General features: G+C 36.6%; 1 protein-coding gene across 3 annotated transcripts in view; it reads left to right on the forward strand.

The window, feature by feature from the left end:
- Nucleotides 1–6,000, forward strand: part of LOC311432002 (uncharacterized protein) — a 33,769-nt gene that overhangs the window by 17,202 nt on the left and 10,567 nt on the right. The window contains exon 3 of one of the 3 annotated variants that reach the window (XR_014689767.1): nucleotides 2,195–3,718. The exons of 1 other annotated variant lie outside the window; for it this stretch is intronic. The gene's annotated coding sequence lies outside the window, so the exon portion shown is untranslated. Of the gene's footprint in view, nucleotides 1–2,194; nucleotides 5,229–6,000 lie in introns of those variants that run through there. One more of the 3 variants, XM_084510024.1, reaches the window with a different exon arrangement.

Raw genomic sequence — 6,000 nt, forward strand, 5'->3', positions numbered from 1 at the left:
TATATCACTGCAACTGACATAATATACTTATAATTCTGGAAATTCCAAGACACATATATACTTCATGGTAACTCCCAGGCAACTAAGCCCTCTTGGAGTTAGTAATTTTACTGTATTTCATTCCACAAAGGAAACTTTACTCCCAAAGGAAGCAGTAAGCTTTGGCCACCCCTATAGCTGATAACAATCCAAGACTTTCATCACATTTTTTTGACCCATTCTTGGCTTTCAGGAATAACAACAGCTGCTGAAAGCAATACAATTTTTAGTTGTGCTTCTTTACCTTCCCCCTAGCAAGCATCCTTATGAGAGGCTGAGAAATTAAATAGCCTTGGGGTAAATCAATCCCCAACAGCTGTTGCCTCCAGCATTCCTGACTGTCAGTGACTTCATTGAAAACATATGAGTGATCTTTCAACATGTTCACAAGTGGAGAAATGTGTCAACTGGGAAATCTCCCTTCTCCCAACCCCATCTTCATAAATGTACATGGGTAGTTGAATAGTTTCTCAAAAATCCCACTGGTTCCATGAAATTTCTTTCTTTATCTCCCTGGTTTTGTTTGTTAATATATTTTATTTATTTATTTATTCATTTATGCAAAATAACTCTAAAAAGAATGAGGACGAGTTACATTTTGTCAGCCTGAATTCCTGCTTCTAGAGCCACTTGTTTGGATATGTAAATCAGTCTTCATAATGCAAGAGGCTGGGTCAGAACTGACTGATGAGGAATAAAGTCAGGAATGTGGACTGAAAACCAAGTCCAAAACTGGAGACCACTACAGGCAGTTCATTTTTCTCAATAATTTAAGCAGATTTCACATTGCTAATTACCCTGTAATACCACTGTTCCTGAGCACAAGGCACAGATGGCATGTACCTTCTCTTTCTGTAAGCATGACCTTCCAACACTGCTAGTTGGTACCATGTCCACTCAACACCATGTTCAAGACCAAAGGAATGCATCCAACTTGTAATCCAGCACTTGTTCCCTCATGCTAAAGCAGCACTGGCACAGCTTCCTTCACCTTGGTAGTGGAGACACGATGAGTTACAGAGGCAATGCACCAAGTAGATAGAATGAGGCCGTTTCTTAGCAAGGATGAAAGGTTTGCATAGGTTCAACTCCTTAGTCAGCTCTGAAATACTGCCATCTGGTAAATCAACTCAATTCCCATTTGATTTGGCTGTTCTAATCACTCTAGTATCCGTATTAGCAGCTGTGTATTTTTTGTGTGCCTAAGGATATCCCTGATCCCATATATACCTTGATCAAGCTCCATCTTTAGCTTATTCTCATTTTATTTATTTATTTATTTATTTATTTATTTATTTATTTATTTATTTTTATACTTAGGAGGCAGTTAAACAAACTTCTCTGGTAACAGAAACCAGATTCTGCTTTCTAATATACACATAGGTACAATTTTCACGTGTTTTTTATTATGACAAGCGTTATCTTTTAGCCCAAAGAAGCTTAGTTTGAAAAAAAAACGTAGCTTGAAACCTAGTAGGACTTTTCATAAGAGTGAATTTCTGGCCCAAGATAATGTTGCTTTGAAGTCAAATAGCAACCTCAAAATTCAATTTAAATTGACAATCTGAGTATTTGTTCCTGTTTTAAACCTGATATTTTTTTCTAAGTAAGAAATGGGGAAAACACCCTTACAGCAGCATGTACATGTACTGGACATGTTTCACTTCCTGAAAGATTTTGAAAGGACAAGTTCAAAAAGAAAGATTCTTACTCAGTTGTATTCTTGCTTCTTCCCTTCTTCTGAAATTCAGCTTGCTCAAAATGCTCACTCAGACACTTTTACTAAAATACAGTATTGGATGTATATTTCCTTCAGAACTCAAATGAAAGTAAAGGACCTTTGGCTCTCACATATCCAGTCACATAACTTGCCCTTGATTTTCTCTGCCTGAAAGCCTGGACCTACTTCCATTGACAGTGAAACACTGATTGGCTTCAGCAGAGTGAATATTTCATATCACAGATTTAAGATGTGAAAGCTACAAGGTAATTCTCTCTCACACATAAAAATGATCAGTCCTTTTTGCTAGAATCATAACTCAGCTAAGGATTTGGAGAATGATTATCTTTTCTAAAGCACTTTTTATCTCTGTATCTTTAAGTAGCTTGAAAAGCTGACTGAAGCATATTTTATTTTTATTTTTTTCTGTTTCAGAGCCAGGGAACTGCTGTGGCCAGTTTTGGAGAGGCCACATCAACCAGTCCTTCCATAATACTTGGCCAAACTGCAGTTGTACAAAGTTTTTGTCCCTGTGGAAGTGTTTGGTGTGATTCTGCTGGAATTACTGGGTTACCACCTCACACGGAAACCTGGTGCAGTCTTTGGCAGCTGCTTTAAGTGTGCTGAAAGATAGTGGATCTGTGCTGTCTCAGCTCGACATTTACCATGTTTATCATGATGTAGTGCAAGAGTAAGATTTACATAGTGGACAGTAGGCAGATTTGTGAGCTGGTGAATTTCAAAAGAACCTTTATTCCTTACTCCAGTGTGATACTGAGGTGAAAAAATAACAGGTTGATCAATGAGATAACCCTGCTCTGCACTTACTATCCTTTGTTAGGAGATTTGCCATTTTTGAAGCACTAATAATGAAGTTTCAGCTATTTCAGCTAATTTACGTTTCCAGTTCACAAAACTGACTGAGTATCTCCTATGTTGTCCTTCAAAAGTACCCTGAAGGCTGAATGCAAATTTCTGGGGAACTGTTTTGACCTCTTGACTGAAAAAAAGAAAATGAGGGAAAGTGTAAACTTTTATGAACAGATCTTATATCATGAGGCAGGAGAATTATAGTGACTAAATGATGAAGAAGAACAGAAGAACAATTTTGTGCACTGATATGACATGACTGCAGTAAAATTTTGCAGCAAACAGCATTTATTATGCATAGGACCGTACCTGATTCCCCTGCAGCCAGAGCACTGTCATCCTTGACCGTAAGATAACTACTGCATGGACAAAAAATATTGGGCCAAAGTGAAGTAGACATCTAAATTGCTTGGCTTGAGGTCATGCTGCTGATCAGTGGATGTTGGAGTTATTTATAAGAAGCACAAAGAACTGCTCATTATGTTCCCACTAGCACAAAGAGCTCCAAAGGGGCTTGTAGTTGCAAGTTTTGCTCTCTTCATTTTATTAAGCCAGGGGCTTGAACATTTTGTCCTTGGGATATACATTTACTTTTCATTATATGGTGAGAACCAATCAGGAAGAGACATTTACAAACTTTAGAAAATAAGTGCAAGATTTTCTAACACTGGAGATTTTAATTTTTGTATTTGACACCAATTAAAAAACAAAGGTAAAATTTTTGTGGAAAAAAGAAATCTTACCTCCATGGTTTAAATGAACTGTCCACAGTATATCAGGAAAAAGTGCTCTTCCCAAGTACTTTCATGAATGTCAAGGTGACAATGTCTTTCACCCAATTAATCCCACAACTGCCATTTGACTGTGCTCCTACTCAAAATACCTTAGGCCAGCAGGCCAGATTTCTTCCAGCAATTAGCCTTTAACCCTTCCAGTCTTTGCTTTTTCAATTGCCAGTGACTCTGTGTCAGATAGGAGTTTTATGCTTCTCTTAAAGCCTATTGCACAATGGCTCTGGCTTGACCTTTGAAGCACGTGCATTTATAAGGAAATTGTTCGAGTGAAACTTTTCAACTGCAATCTAAGAAAGTAAGTACTGGGACTCCCCTAGAAAGGTAACATAATGCTTGCCTATGTCTCCAGATGTAATTTTCCCTCCCTGTCCCCTTTTTATTTTGTTCTTTTCTTTATGAAGGATAGAAAACTTCATAAGTTGGTCTTGTACCAACTGTTATAATCATTATCTATATATCAGAAGCAAATAGTGGTCATTTTGCAAGTTCAGAGATCACATAATGCTGTTCTTCAAGTTCAATACCACCTGGTCACTACTGTTCTAACACTGTAAATTAACTTGTGTATATGGAGCACATTCTTCTGTATTGAACAGAATCAGAACAATTCAGCTATGTGGACTGGACACTCCCTCAATAATGATTTATTGCAGTTATCAACAAACAGTAATTCTACAGAGCAGGGAGGATAATTTTGGAGAAGATCAAGGGACCAATGTATATAATATTAAAATGGACTACATAACAAGCCTTCCCAGACAGAAGTTACCCAGGAACCACCAGGTCACCTGATCACAGGAAAATTCAGGTTGGATGAGCCCTCTGGAGGTCATCTAGGCTAATCTCCTGCTTAAAGCAGGGTCAACTACAAGGTCAGATTTAATTGCTCCGGGCTTTATCCAGACTTGAAAGCCTCCAGGAGGAGACTGCACAACCTTGCTGGGCAGTCAGCTCCCCTGTTTGACTGTCTATATTGTGAGAGAATTTCTCTTAGAAACAGACTGAACTCTTGTTTTTACTTATCGCTGTTGTCTTTTGTGTTTCCACCATAAACTACTGTGAAGAGTCTAGCTCTGTCTTATCCTGTAAGCAGTGGAAATCTGCTATTAGATCATCCTAAGACCTTCTTCTCCCCACGCTGAACAAGTATCTCTTCACAGGTCAAGCACCCCAGCTCATGCGCTCCAGCTCATGATTCTTCCAAAAGGTCTCAGGTCCTGCTCATGGTGGTGCCCAGCTGAAGATCTCCTTTATTAGGGGCCATAAGTGTAATTATTTTTACCCAGACAAGCCATACCCACAAGTAGATATCAATTTCATTATGACATGGAATAGCTTCTGACCCTGAAAAATCAGAGATCATCTCCAAAGGGGAGGCACAACATAAGAAAACATCTTGTAGGGGGCAGCTGTTGCAAACATATACATCCGTGTAGTCTTTAGGTTGCAGTCAACCATTAGTCGTTAGTCATTAAGAAAATTGTTTGGCAATTAGTTAGTTTGTCCTGAATGGCAGGTAATGCTTACTTTAACAATAGGATGATAATAATAATACTAGTAAATAAAACCAGCTATTGCTAACCACTTGTGTCACTCACTGAAAGGTCCAGCTGCACAGTCTTGGAAATTAATAACTCCCTGAAGCATTTGAAATGGAGTTTGGCAACATCTGTACTGCATTTTGTGAAGGTGAATGGAGAATGGTAGTAAGCAAGAAGTAAAATTAAGTCCTATAACTATCTATATATAGTTATATATACATGTATATTATGTCTTCTCAATAACTTCAATGACCACTTGTTTTCTTAGTGTGCTTTCTTTTAATGACTCGAGTTTCAAAGCAAAAATAAAATAATATATTCCAGTATTTTATAATTATTTTTTCTTTCAAATTCGGTGAAAAATGCGCATAAGCAGCATTTTATTTACTTAGAAATACATTTTTATTCTTTGAGTTTCATCTGTTTTCATTAATATAATTTCAGACTTTCACAGAGTATTGTTAGAAACATTTTGCCCTACTAGGAAAGTTGTGTTATATATCTGATAAAATACATGATATATACTGAAACTAGGTAAATCTGTTTTTGCTTAGCTGAATTTGTCTAAATGGTCCAATTTCCAAATGCATGTTCCTGAATGTATAGCATATTTTCAGAAAGACTTTCTTTCTTTCTTTTTCTTTTTCTTTTTCTTTTTCTTTTTCTTTTTCTTTTTCTTTTTCTTTTTCTTTTTCTTTTTCTTTTTCTTTTTCTTTTTCTTTTTCTTTTTCTCTTTCTTTTTCTCTTTCTCTTTCTCTTTCTCTTTCTCTTTCTCTTTCTTTTTCTTTTTCTTTTTCTTTTTCTTTTTATTTTTCTCTTTCTTTTTCTCTTTCTTTCTTTCTTTCTTTCTTTCTTTCTCTTTTCTTTTCTTTCTTTTCTTTTCTTTTCTTTTCTTTTCTTTTCTTTTCTTTTCTTTTCTTTTCTTTTCTTTTCTTTCCTTTTCTTTTCTTTCCTTTCCTTTCCTTTCCTTTCCTTTCCTTTCCTTTTCCTTTCCTTTCCTTTCCTTTCCTTTCCTTTCCTTTCCTTTCCTTTCCTT

Source organism: Aythya ferina (assembly GCF_964211825.1).
Source record: "Aythya ferina genome assembly, chromosome: 2".
Classification (NCBI taxonomy): Eukaryota; Metazoa; Chordata; class Aves; order Anseriformes; family Anatidae; genus Aythya; species Aythya ferina.